Source organism: Canis lupus, chromosome 2 (genome assembly GCF_048164855.1).
Source record: "Canis lupus baileyi chromosome 2, mCanLup2.hap1, whole genome shotgun sequence".
NCBI classification, from domain to species: domain Eukaryota; kingdom Metazoa; phylum Chordata; class Mammalia; order Carnivora; family Canidae; genus Canis; species Canis lupus.
The window spans coordinates 86254131-86268576 of record NC_132839.1 but is presented as its reverse complement, the minus strand read 5'-3'; positions in this window follow the sequence as shown (position 1 = coordinate 86268576).

The window sequence follows — 14446 nt, the reverse complement described above, 5'->3', positions numbered from 1 at the left end:
TTGTGCAGAATTGGGGACTCCGTGTTGGGCAGGAAGCTGTACAAAGGAACAGAGTCCCTTTCCCTGCCTCGGGGAGCGGTGCTCCCGCACACTGCCCATTCGCTGGGACTCCAGTGCTTGGGGTCTGAGACCAAATCCAGGAGAGGAGGATAGACAGAGTCAGAGGGAAGGCCTAGAACTGGGATTTTAGAGCTCAGGAGAGGATCGAGGGGCCATCACTCCATCCCCCCCTTTCACAGCTCCAGGGGTTTAGAGAGAGGAGGCCTTACCCAATGCCCCAGTTGGTGACAGAGCGGGGACCCGCACTTCGGTCTCTGGATTCTGTGCCTGGGGCACTCCGCACTCCAAACACCATCCCGCATGTTTTACTTTTAGGACTATGCTTTATTCTGAGTTTTGCCAGGAAACCAGAAGGAGGAAGTGAGCTTCCCTCTGAATGGCTGTGGGTTTGGTGTCACCTCGGATCCCACGGTTAATCCCAAATGTGAGCTAATGGCTGTGATATTCCTTTTTCCCCTCCAATGAACCGAGAGAGTGGTCAGGCCACTTGCAACTCCTCTGCATTCTCTGGGAGCTTCCCGTGAAGCTTGATCTGGAGTCCGGACCACTGAGGGCCAGCGTCGCTCCGGGCCTGAGAGCAGAGCAAAGTCACGTGTCTGGGGAATCTGGAACGTGGGCCCAAGGAGTGAATTAATCCCGGAGAGGCTGGCCCATCCTGCCAGCCGGGGAGGACCATGCTGGGGGACCTGCCAAGATTCTCTTGAAGCCAAATGCGTCGAGGGGCTGATCCACTCCAAGGTTCTCCTGAGGATGATTTGTAAGTTTTTCTTTTCTTTTTGCATTTTTGAACTGGAATGTGAGCACTTATTCTTGAAGAGGTAATCGTTAGATTCGGAGGGTTCAATGTGCAAATTGGTATGGGTGAAAAGGCCTCCCCGCACCCCGTGCTCCCCAGGCACCCAGCACAGTCACGTGACAGCAGCCAGTGGTAACTGGTAATTCTTTTGCCAAGTGTCGTCGTGGGAGAAAGAACCTACCTGATGAACACAAGTTGCTGTGGGGGCGAAGAATTTTGTCAGATAACCTTAGCTGGCGTGACTTTCTCCTGAATCCTAGGTGTGCCCCGGGGAAACTTCCAGAGCCGTCCAGAGGTGGGGGGCAGGAGGTCAGCTGTGAGGGCAGGGGTCAGATTCTGAATCCGTCTCTTGCTCCTTCTGGGATCCCAGGCAAGTGTCTCGCTGACTGATGCTGTCTGCAAACTGTGGAGATGAAAGAACCTCCTCTGTTGGCTGCTTGGCAGGATTAGACGAGGCCACGCAGGTTCCAGGCCCATTCTCCGGCACGAGCATTGCACAAATAATATCATCTTAATGTATCTGCTCTCAGTGACCTCTTCACCAGAACACAAAGGCCAGGGCAAACGCAAGGGCAAGGCCACGTCCATCAGAAGCACCACTGCAAGCTGTCCACCGTCGGGGCTAATGTGTGTGGCACTCGCCATGCGCCAGGCATTGCACCAACCTTCTCACAGATGAATTCACGGTAGCCACCCTCGGAGGTAGTTGCCACCCCCCCATAGCGTGGATGAGGGCACGGAGGCACAGAGAGGTTGTCCCCTGGCTGGAGAACAGCACCACGAGCATTTGATTTCTGGAAGTCTGCCTTTAGTACCTAGAGCACTCAGGGCGACCAACTACTCCTGGTTTTCCCAGGATAGTCCTGGGAAAATCCAAATGGGCAAACCAGAAGGTCCCAGGCTAGGGTGAGGTGAGCGAGGCCCTTGCATCAGGCACAAAATGTAAGGGGACACCAGCAAAACTCAGCAATCAGAAGAAAGACTATGTGAGTGCAGTCTTGTTTGAAATGATCCAAATTAATACGAAACAAATCCCTGATGAGCAAAATGACCAAATTTAAATAAAGAAAAGATCAGGGCCAGTGAGAGTCCCTGCTGCTGATGTGAGAACACGTTTGGGTGGGAGAGGCTAGGCCGGACTCATGAGGAAAATGCAGGAGCAGCCTCGGGCAGGGCAGTGGAGACGGGGAGGCCAGCCTCGGTGCCCTTCTCTTTCCAGCTGGGACTCAGGCACTTGTGTCTCAGGTCCTCCTTGGCTTCGGGCGGGTGGCAGTGGGTCCCTGGGAGCCGTCAGAGCAGTGGACGCAAAGCAGAGGATGCAGTAGGTCATGCTTGTGGGAGGAGAGGCAGGAAGTGGTGTCCCCTCCAGGAGGTGACCGCGAGCAGGTGCACAGAGCAGTGTTTTCTTTCAGGGTCAGAAGGACTGAGGACCAGCTCTGTCGGCAAAGGCTTCCAGAAGCCCATCGGCAGTCAAGGCTGCAAACCCAGGGCTTCCCTGGCAGCCAGGATCTGGGAAGGAGCAGCTGTTGCATAGTAGAGGAAGGAGAACTGAGCTGTAGCTGGGGTGGGGGTGGGGTGGGGGTGGGGGTAGGGGCCAGGGGGTAGGTGCTCCGGCAGTGACCTGACTCGACTTCCCCTCCGACCTCTCATCTCCATCTCGCCCTGCATTTGCAGCCATCGCAGATGGTCGGGGGGTTGGGGGGCAGGTCTGTAACGAGGCCGCAGAGGCCAGGCCCGGCGCGGCTCTGCTCCACTTCTGGATTTCTCGAACATCCTTTCTGCAGGAAATGCGTGCATCCCTTCTTTCCGGGAAAGATGGCTCATTTGTGGCTGTTAGGCAGCAATTAAGAGATTTCGGAGTGATTTTGCTATTGATTAGAAGCCTATTTCTGTATCCACTGCATCTCTGTGGAGCTGGGATAACAGTAGGCCTCTCCCACGTGTTTTTGTAGTGGCTTTGCCACTTGGCAGAGGTCTGGGGAGCTCATTCTCAGCAAGCCAAACTCTAAATTTTCTCCTTGAACCTGTGTCCCTCCCATTCCCCCAACCCCAATAAATGGCGCTGCCATCCACCTAGCTGTTCACACTCAATTCCTGGCCGTCACCCTGGAACTCTCTTTACCTTCCATCCCATCCGTCAGTGAATCGGGTGGACTTGGCCTTGACCCATGGCAGGCTAGGATGACCAGCTGCCCAGGCTTGCCAGAGGTTCCCCACTTCAGCACCGATGGCCCAGTGTCCCAGGAAGCCCCTGAAGCCCCAGGCAAACCAGGGGGGTGGGTCACCCTAACCTGCTGTAGCCACACACCAGTCCAATCGCCATGACCGCTTACCCTCCTCGCTGCTGGCCTCCTGGCTTCACTCTGGACCCACAGCCGGTCCCCACACAGCAGCAGAGTGGGCTCGTCGACAGTGGGGTCAGGGCCCCCAGCTTCCTCTGGTTGAGAGCCTCTGGAAGCCACACCTCTGAGGGCAGCTCCGGGAGGCTCTGGCCTTGCTCCAGCTTCCTCTGTCACCACGCAGGAGCACCCCCCAACACGCCACGTCCCGCCTCCCCGGACCTACCCTCTCTACCCTCTCTTCCCAGAACGCTGTCCCAGGTCTCCACATGGGCCTGCTTCTCTTCATTCACGTCTCAGCACACATGTCACCATGTCAGAAAGGGCTTGCCTGCCACCCTGATCTAAACTAGCCTCCCCCAAACCCTCCCTCTTCTTCCCATAACTCTGGCTTATTCTTCTCCCGTATGTGTCACTGCTGAGACAACTGTGTGCATTTTGTTTCTCTCTTGCCTTTCATTTCCCGTCTGCTCCTCCAGAGTGTAAGCTCCCTGACAGCTCCTTGACCTCCTTGTCTTCACCCTCCACTAAACCCCCAACACCTAGAGTCATGCCTGGCATGCAGCTGGTGCTTAATAAATGAGTGGAAGCGAGGCCCCGCTTCACAGGATTCAAAACTGCAGAAGAAATGGTAAGAGACAGTCTGCGTCTCCCTGGAGGGTGTGAGTCGTCAAGGAAAATGGGATCATCCAAGGGCACAGCTAAGGTCACTTTAAGGGCATTTCCCATATGTAGGCGATGGAGGCAAGAGGGAGCAACGGGCACAGGGCTCTGGGCTTGGCGCTTGGCGCGGCTCGCGGAGTTTGCAGTCACCAACGCCTGGGTGATGAAATCTGCCACGAGAGTAGCAAAGGGCCAGTGAGAGCTTTGGAGCGGCACCTCTGAGTCGTTCAGGGTGGCAGGCGGCCCTGGTTCCCTGCAAGCACTGATGCTGGGGTGAGGGGTAAAGGGACCAAGGTAGGACTGGGAGAAAGGAAAGAAGAATTGAGGGAAGAATTGCAAGGGCTTCCTGGCAGTTTAGATCTTCGTGGCAAAGGGAAGGAAAAGATCCAACCACTTTCCTAATTTTATTGATTTGCAACACAGTCAACTAGAATCCATGAGTGGAATCATGGCATTGCGGAAATCAATCGAATTAGGAAATTCAATAGAAAGATCAATAGAGTTAGGCCATTGGTTGGATATTTGGGGCAAAGCAGAGGGCAGAGGTCTCTGCGAGAGGGGCTGGTAAGGGGGGTGGGTCACTCCAATAAAATAGTTTTGCAGATGCTGGATGTGAGGTGCCAGGGGGACATCCAGGTGATGCTCCGTTAGGACCTGAGGGACACAGGTCACAGGAACTTGCCACAAATGGAAGTTCTTAAACCTCTTTGGGTCAAGGATCCTGTGGATACGGAAAAGCTCTGTGTCTACTCCCCGGAAAAACGCCCCGGGTCCACGTACACTGAAAAAACTTGCATGTCAAGTTCAGCCCGGTGGTCAAATAGGTGTTTTTTCGCTTTTTTGTCTTTGTATTTTATGTGCCCTTGAGGTTGGCTTTTGTGTAAGGAAAGGTCAGTTCTGAAAAGATTCCAGCTTTTACAATATTTTAAATTTGTTCAAGCTTCATTTTTTAAAAAAAATTCTTCTCTCTTCATCTTCTTAAATTTAACTTTAAAATATCTTAATTCAGTTTAAAAAGAAATCTACCCAAGTTTAAACAACCCAATTTTAAAAGTACTTTATGCACACTTTAGACTTCATTTATACTTTAAATATACTGGTTTTGGTTTCTTCAAGTTATTGCAATCGCCAAAGGTAACAAACCTTCCAGGGTACCCAAATAACTTTTATAAATCTAACAAATTAAACCATAAGATGATGGCTTTTAGGTTCTTAAGTGTTCCAATGTGGTTTACAAACTTATTAATATTTCCGTTTAAATTCACAAATCTGAAGCATTATGCAATTACTTATTTTAAATTAAAATCACTGGACTGACCAAAAAATAAATAAAAAAATAAAAAAATAATTAAAAAAATAAAATCACTGGGCTGATCTATTAAAAAATACTAATATGCTGAATTGCCCTTAACATTTCAAGAAACTAAAGTAACAGATATAGAGAGATTATTTCTAAATTTATCACAAAAATGTTGCTATTCTAAGTTTGATTTACTTTGTAGCTCTTCTTAATTCTGACTCTCCCTCCAGGTTAGTTTTTTGGCCTCATCAAGGGAGAAGATCCTGCCACTTGCAGTAGGAGCCTGAGCCTTTCGTGGTCATGACTGTCCGGGCCCCAAACTCTGAAAGGGATGGTCATAATCTAATCACAGAAGTCTGCATCTCCGTCCGGGGTTGCGATGAGATTATAATTTTTAATTAGATTTGATTGCATCAGGCTTTTGTTTCCTTTTATTCTTAAGAGATTAAAGTGTCCTTTATGTAATTTTATGTAGTTCACACCTGGTGCCCCCCCATAGCTCAAGTCTGATGGGATCTCTAAGGTTTTGCCTGAGTCCTGGGTCACGTAAATCTTGGGCCACTCCCATGATGACATCAAGGCCTTCAGACCCCAAATTATGACCCCTCAGATGTGTTTGCTGAATTTCGAGAAGGTAGAGAGCTTAAGGGAGTAGGGGAAGTTATGGAAGCTAGTGTCCACCTGTCAGAGGTGGCCCATTGAGTCCAGGGTGGGGAGACAAGCACAAGACACCAGCACAGAAGCCAAGGGTAGAAAGAGTCTTAAGAAAGGAGCATTTAGGGACCCCTGGGTGGGTCAGTGGTTGAGCATCTGCCTTCGACTCAGGGCACGATCCTGGGGTCCTGAGATCGAGTCCCACATTGGCTTCCCTGCAGGGAGGCTGCTTCTCCCTCTGTGTCTCTGCTTCTCTCTCTGGGTGTCTCTCATGAGTAAATAAAATCATAAAAAAAAAAAAAAGGAAGGGAGCATTTATGAAGAATGTCAAAGCTGCGAAAAAATCGAGATGGATGAGGGCTTAAGCAAGACCAGAACTCACTTGGATTCCAAGAGCTTGGTTTCTGAACCGACGGTTTAGCCAAAGCTTCTCTGACGCTGGGCACAAAACTAGCATTATTTCAAGGAATATTGTCTTTTCCTAAAATGTATTAGGATTTCCAGGTCCCCCACCCTGCGTTAGATTTGAAGAGGCAACTGTCTCTTCACGCAGCCTCCTTTTTGCCTACCGGGTATTTGAAACTTTTGTCAAACTCCCTTACTTTCTTTTTCTGGGAACTGGAAGAAGGAATCGATCGTGTGACTTTCCTTCAGGTCACTTTCCTGCGATTTGAAGAGAGGCATTACTCTTGACACTGTGAACCTCCAGGCAGGAGAGGAGAGCAGGGCCACACAGCAGACGGAACACAGATTTAGGGCCTAAGTGGTGAAAATGCAACCTCCACTAGTTTTGAAGAAAACAGAAAGACATGCTAGCTCAGGATCTCTCAAGCTTGGCACTAATGACATGTTTGGCTGGATCTTCCTTTGTTGGGGGGCCGGGCTGTGCCGTATGGGGTACCTTGCAGCATCCCTAGACTCTACCCCCACTAGATGCTGGTTGCATCCCCACTTCCCCCCGTTGTGGCCAAAAATGAGACCAAACATGTCTCCAGACTTTGCCAAATGTCCCCTGGCTGAGAACACCTGCTCTAGCTATTTCCATCCGAGAGTGCTTTAATCCAGGGAACGGGGTGCTTCTAGAACCACACTGGAAGGCTTCAGTTTGGTGTCAACGTCGGGCAGCCGTGTCTGCGAATCCTTGGTTCTGCCCCCCGAGCCAGTGGGAGCTCTTGAGCCAATTGTTTTGCTTCTCTCTGGCTCTGGTTTCCCCACCTTGGAAATGGTGAACGATGCCTATTTGGGCTGGTTCCTTAACCCTGCTCCCCAACAGGGGGATGAGTAGTACCGACCTTGTAGGGTCATTGTGGGGAGGAGGTCGCAAATAGGATCGGAGAGCTTGCAGCTGATGCCACAGGGGCTCAGCCGAACTATTTTTGTCATCAAGACTCCTCGACAGCACATGTGGACAAGGAGTGCGTGGGGACACTGCGGCGCCATGAGAAAGGAAGCCATTGGTCGTGGTAGTAGTGGTATAGCCAATGGCCCAGAGCAAAGGCTATCCTCTTCGGAAAAGGATTTTAAAGACGAGGTGTCCAGCTGTGGGCCACATCTGGTCCTCCTCTTAATTGCAGCCAGATGACAGGGCCAGTGTGAACCAGGTGTGCTTCCAGTTAGAGACCAAGATACATGGCACACCTGGTGGCTCAGCGGTTGAGCGTCTTCCTTCGACTCAGGGCGGGGCCCTGGGGTCCTGGGATGGAGTCCCCCATCGGACAAGCCTGCTTGTCCCTCTGCTATGTCTCTGTGTCTCTCATGAATTAAATAAAAATTTTTTTTTTTTTTTTTTAAAGAATAGAAAGCCACACATGAGTGCTTCATCACTGCCTTGGTGTGATGCGCTCCCTCACTCTGGAACGTGGTCCCCTGGGCATCATTCTCTGCTTACGTCCCCTCTCTGCCTGTTTCTGTCCCTCGGCATCTCAATCCCTTTGTCCTTCTCCATCCTTTTCCCTTCCGTGTCTTTCCTTGAACTGCTGAAGTCCACTTATCAAATAAAAGATTTCATGGTGTGTTCTTTAAAAGACACGGGCGTGGGGTGTGGCGCAAGAAGACACTGGATTGTAAAACAAAAACTCCAGCAAAGAAAATCTGGAAAAATAAGGAACATTTAAAAAGTTCCCTTTAATCTTATCATCCTCATGCTATTATTCTTACAAACCTGGACACATCTTATCTTTTGTGCTTTGCCAGGTTTTTCCTGGTGTTTTTTTTTTCCTTCCCACCCTATTTCTTAAACCTACTCTCTTTTTATTGGTTTATTTTTCAAGTAATCTCTATGCCCAATGTGAGGCTCAAGCTCATGACCCTGAGACTGCCCAATCTTTTTTTTTTTTAATATTTTATTTTATTTATTTATGATAGTCACACACAGAGAGAGAGAGAGGCAGAGACACAGGCAGAGGGAGAAGCAGGCTCCATGCACCGGGAGCCCGACGTGGGACTCGATTCCGGGTCTCCAGGATCGCGCCCTGGGCCAAAGGCAGGCGCCAAACCGCTGCGCCACCCAGGGATCCCGAGACTGCCCAATCTATTTCTGTTTTGAATTTCTTTGTGATGGCATATCACAAACGTTTTTATCTTGTTTTCATAAATGGTTTTTTAAATTTTTGTATTTATTTTTTTTAAGTTGAAAGACAGCGGGCATATAGTATTATATTAGTTTCAGATGTACGACATAGTGATTCTGTGAGTATAATATACATTATGAAACGCTCACCGTGGAAACTGTCCCTACTCTCTATCACCATACAAAGTTATTACAGTATTATGGACTATGTGCCTTATCCCAAATTTTTCATCCTTGTGACTAAGTGATTGTATAATTTCAAGTTAATGCCTCTTAATCCCATTTGCCTATTTTACCCACCTCTCCACCCTCTCCTACCTTCTGACAATGAAAAGTTTCTCTGTATTTATGACTTTGTTTCTGTTGTCTGTTTCTTTTGTTTTTTAAATTCCACACAGAAGTGAAATTATATGGTATTTGTTTTTCTCTGACATATTTCGTTTAACATAATGCCCTCTGGGTCCATCCATGTTGTTGTAAATCATAAGATTTCTTTTTTTTATGATTGAGTAATATTCCACTGTGCATATATATACACCAGTTTTTTTCCTTCATCTTTTGATGGATATAGAAATCGCTCCCGTATCTTGGCGAGTATAAATGATTCAATGAATACGTAGGGGTGTACATATCTTAAGAAAATACCCAGAAGTGGAATTTCTGGGTTGTATGGTATTTCTATTTTTATTTTTTTTTATTTTTTGAGGAAACTTCCTACTGTTTTTCACTGTGGCTGCACGAATTTACATTCCCACCAGGAGTAGGAATAAGCACTGCCCTTTCTCCACATCCTCAGCCATGCTTGTCACTTCTTGTCTTTTTGAAACTAGCCATTATGACACAAGTGAGGTGAGATCTCATTGCGGTTATGATTTGCATTTCTCAGATAAGCAGTGATGAACATCTTTTCATGTGCCTTGACCACCTGCGTATCTTCTTTGGAAAAATATTTGTTCAGGTCCTCTGCCCACTTTTTAATTAGATTACTTGGGTTTTTTTGGTGTTGAGTGTTATGAGTTCTTTATATATTTTAGATATTAACCCGTTGTTAGATATATCGTTTCCAAATCTCTTCTCCTATTTAGTAGGTTGACTTTTTGTTTTGTGGATGGTTTCCTCCACAGTGCTTTTTAGTTTGATATGTACCCCATTGTTTATTTTTGCTTTTGTTTTCCCTTCTCCCTTTCCTGAGGAGATAGATCCAGAAAAAAATGTTGCTAAAGCTGATATCTAAGAGATTACTGCCTGTTTTCTTTGGGAGTTTTGTGGTTTCAGGTCTCACAGTTAGCTCTTTATTCCATTGTGAGTTTGTTTTTGTGTGTGGTGTAAGAAAGTGGTCCAGTTTCATTCCTCTCCATGTGGGCACCAGTTTCCCCAACACCATTTGTTGAAGACGTTGTCTTTCCCTCCATTGTATATTCTTGCCTTTTTTCTTGTAAATTAATTGGCCATGTAAGTGTGAGTTTATTTCTGAGCTCTCTATTCTGTCGCATTGATTAATGTATCTATTTTTGTGCCAGTATCCTACTGTTTTGATTACTACAGCTTTGTAGGATAGTTTGGAATCTGGGATGATGGTAACTCCAGCTTTGTTCTTCTTTCTCAAGATTGCGTTGGCTCACAAATGCTATTTTTTTTTTAAGTGGCTGCAAATAGTTTTATTTACCCAGTGGAAGTATCATAATTTATTTATCATGCTCCCATTTTGGACATGTGGTGTGCTTCCTTCTTTATTCTTTACACTACGATGAATATTTTAATGCATATGTTTAGGATCTTTTCCTAATGTGAGTTTCTGTGAGTATAATTACTAGGTCAAAGGGTAATAATCATGTTGTTTCTTAACACATGTTTCCAACTTTCCCCAAAGGCTATATCAACTTGAATTACCAGTCAAACAGGAGAACATCTATGCCATTGCTCACCACAACAGGACATTAATGTTTCAAACAAATCATACTAGTAGGGAGAAGTGTCCTTTAGTCTTAATATATATTTCAAAATATTATTAGCACTTTTCAAGATGGGATTAGTAGATATATATCTTCTGTGGTAGAGTTCCTGCTTACTCCATATATTTATGGGTGTCTTAGTATTTGATTTACTAACATGAATGAAGTTGAACAATAAAAAGGGATCAATTCAATGTTCATTATTGAGCGGGGATATTTTTTCTTACTGTAATTTTTTATCTGTTCTGTCAAATCTATAGCTCTTTTTGTCTGTCTCATTCGTCATGTATCTATAGTCTGAGTTTTAATGGTCCATCTGGAATTAATTTTGGTAGATGATATGGGTGTGTCTGAGTTAATTTTTTTTTCAATTTGCTAATAGTTACTCTAGAAAATGTATTAATATTCTTTGACTTTAAAGTTGATTTGAAAACAAATAAAGTTGATTTGAGATGCCTGCTTTATCAGATTTTAGCAGGGGTCTGTTTCTGGGCCATTTTATTCAGTTAATCCATCATTTTTATTATTATTATTATTATTATTATTATTATTGGAGTTCAATTTGCCAACATATAGCATAACACCCAGTGCTCATCCTGCCAAGTGCCCCCCTCAGTGCCCATCACCCAGTCACCCCAACCCCCTGCCCACCTCCCCTTCCACCACCCCTTGTTCATTTCCCAGAGTTAGGTGTCTCTCATGATCGTCATCCTCACTGATATTTTCACTCATTTTCTCTCCTTTCCCCTTTATTCCCTTTTACTATTTCTTATAGTGAAATGAATGAGACCCAAATGAATGAGACCATATAATGTTTGTCCTCCAATTGACTTACTTCACTCAGCATAATACCCTCCAGTTCCATCCACGTCGAAGCAAATGGTGGGTATTTGTCGTTTCTAATGGCTGAGGAATATTCCATTGTATACATAGACCACAGCTTCTTTATCCATTCATCTTTCGATGGACACCAAGGCTCCTTCCACAGTTTGGCTATTGTGGACAGTGCTGCTATAAACGTTGGGGTGCAGATGTCCCAGCATTTCACTGCATCTGTATCTTTGGGGTTAATCCCCGGCAGTGCAATTGCTAGGTCGTAGGGCAGTTCTATTTTAACTCTTTGAGGAACCTCCACACAGTTTTCCAGAGTGGCTGCACCTTAATCCATCATCTTGCTCCTAGGCTGTTACTACACCATTTTGATAACTGGACTTTTACCATGTTTTGATGCCTTATAAGGCTTTTTTTTCATCTCACTTTCTTCTGAACGTTTTTCCATAGTCTTTCCTTTTCTGTTCTTATAGATGAGTTTTAGGATTATTTTATCGATGTTCATACCTTCTTCCCCAGCAAGGATGTCAAAAAGGGCTGGCCCAAGTGTCCTGGGTTTTTTTTTTTTAATTTAAATACAATTAATTGACATATCATGTATTATTGATTTCAGAGGTAGAGGTCAGTGATTCATAAGTCTTATGCAACACCCAGTGCTCATTACATCACGTGCCCTCCTTAATACCCATCACCCAGTTATCCCAGCCCCTCAACTCCCTCCCCTCCAGAGACCTTCAGTTTGTTTCTTAGAATTAAGAGTCTCTTATGGTTTGTCTCCCTCTCTGATTTCATCTTGTTTTATTTTTACCTCTCTTCTCCTATGATCCTCTGCTTTGTTTCTTAAATTCTACATATGATATGATCTCACTCATGTGTCTTGGATTTCTGATGCCCCCAGAGCACATGTATGTGAACCAGACTAGCCTACTCAGACAGGTCATCAGAGCAAGGGGCCTGTGGTGAGTATAAGCAGAACCAAGGAATCAGCCCCAAAGCCGGGTCTTTAAGCGGAACAAGAGGGAGTGAAAGCAAACCTAGGGAGGAAACAGAATGAATGGGATTAGGGAGGGTGCTGGCATGGATGGGATTGTTCCACCCTAAACTGAGTAGAGGAGATTAGGGAGGCTGCAGGCTGTATCTCGGGTGTAGGAGACTATATCTTGACTTATCCTGGTTTAGGTCTGGTGTCTTCTTCCTCCTCAGGCAGCAGCAGTTTCCAGCTCTTCCTGACTCCAGCCTTCCCAGGTATGAAGGCAGGGTGCGAGGGACCTAGAGTCTTTGCCATGCCATAGTGTCCTTGTTTTCCTTAAGTCCTGGGTAAACAGACCTGTTCTCTGGGAAGGTGGTAGAGTGTGGGGTGTCACATGCTTCTGCTTGGCAGAGTGACAAACTAAGTCTGAGTGATCCATCAAAAAGCTTCCATTTTCCAATTGCAACAGGTTCTGAGTTGGGGGTGGGGGTGAGGTCCCATGCCTAGAGAAATGGTGGTGTACTCAGGTATTACTGAGCCCCTCACTGGGGGGACCCACTGTGGGAAAGCTTGGGTCTACAGATCCATGCTTAGGCCTGTGAGGGGTTGTATGGAGTAGTAGTTAATCTGAGTCCTGATTGGAGCAGAAATTAACTTTGTGCCTTTGGGCCAAATGTGGAAGTCTCTTTGAGTGAGTTCTTCATCTGTAACATGGAGTCAATGACCGGTTGACTCAGGTTTATGAGAATTAAGCAATGACTATTATGCTTGCCACAAGTTTAGAGATGAAAAGCAGTAGGTTTTGGTACAGTGGGTTTCCTGTGCTCTACCACTTACTAGCTGTGAGATTTTAGGTAATCTGCAAAATGTGGATAATGGTGGGGTCGAGCTTACAAAATGACAGTGAGGATTAAATGAGAAAACCCAAACCCATAAAGGTAATGGAGGAGACTGGGAAGAAAGGCAGGCAGGGGCAAGGCCTTCCCCGCCCCCATCCTGTCCTAAGAGGGCAACTACCCTTAAAAGAAAAAAGACGCCATCCTAGTATTCTACACCTCCCTGGAAGGAGGGACCCTTATCCCACAAAAACAACTACCTGATAAATAGATGAGCGTGTGGACGAAACCCTGATTGGCTGAAAGGCGCATGGAGGGTTAATCAATTAAAACAGCCAGGTCTCATAAAAACCCTTAGACTTAGAAATTCCAAGGGCAAGCCTCTGGGGTCCCTTCCCTCTTCGGGAGCTTTGTACTATGGTCCTATAAACTTTGCTTTGCTGCCCACCACTCTCCATCTGGTCTACAGCTTCATTCTTTTAATTGGTATAACCTAGAACTGCAATTGGCAAGACCAAGAACCTTGGCACTCAAGGGAAAATTCTAAAAGTGTTAGCCCTGGACCCGCCTGTCACTCCACCCTTTCCAGAGTCCTGGGGGGGTAATTCCTTTACTCTGCAGGGGCTTCTGCTGCACTTCCTTCAGGCAAAATCTGGGAGGGGGAGTTGAGACTTTGAGAGGACCCTCAGTGTTGCTTTCAGGCTAAATTACATAGCCTTGCTTTTCTCTCTTGCTTCTGGGGAATTTAGGGTCAGAGGGGAAGGAAATACCCCCGAGGGTGAATGGACCCACCTCATCCTTAGGGAATTAGCCAATAGGACCTTATGAATGCAAGAGGGACCATCTCCTACCTCCCTACCCCACCCCACCCCCAGTTCTAGAATCCCTATAAACAACTATCTTTGCAAGATGCAGGAAAGGGTGGGGAGGCAGGAGGGTGAAGGTGTCCACCAATTTCTCTTGGAGGAACTAACAGAATCCAGAAGAGGCGTTTGCAATTTGAGGAGTCAATAACCTCACGAAAATTTAACAACAAAAAGATGTTCACAATGTAATAGAGGGAGAAAGAGGGAAATTAAAAACTTACGTGCAGAATGACAATCTTATCAACCTCTCTGTAAGCCACTCATCTCCAAGCCAGGGGTACCCAAGTAGCCTTTGTCTGCAAGGGCCCTTAGTCCAGGGCCTCAAGTTATTCATCAGCTCAGATCCTCCCAGTTTGCGGAGGACACCCTAGGAACAGGAATCGTCGCCGACCCTGGCTTTATAAGATGGACTCACCTTCGAGTACATAAATCTTAGGAAAAGCCAGTTTGGTTCTAAGTAGAGAATTTATGCTAATGTACCATCTGGTTGGGGGGACAGAGGTAAGCCAAGTGCCAAGTGTTGTTCAGGATTGAAACGTCCCCTGGATCTGCTCTGTCCATTATTTCTAACTGGGCAAGTACACCTCGACAGCAGGGATTGCCAGGAACA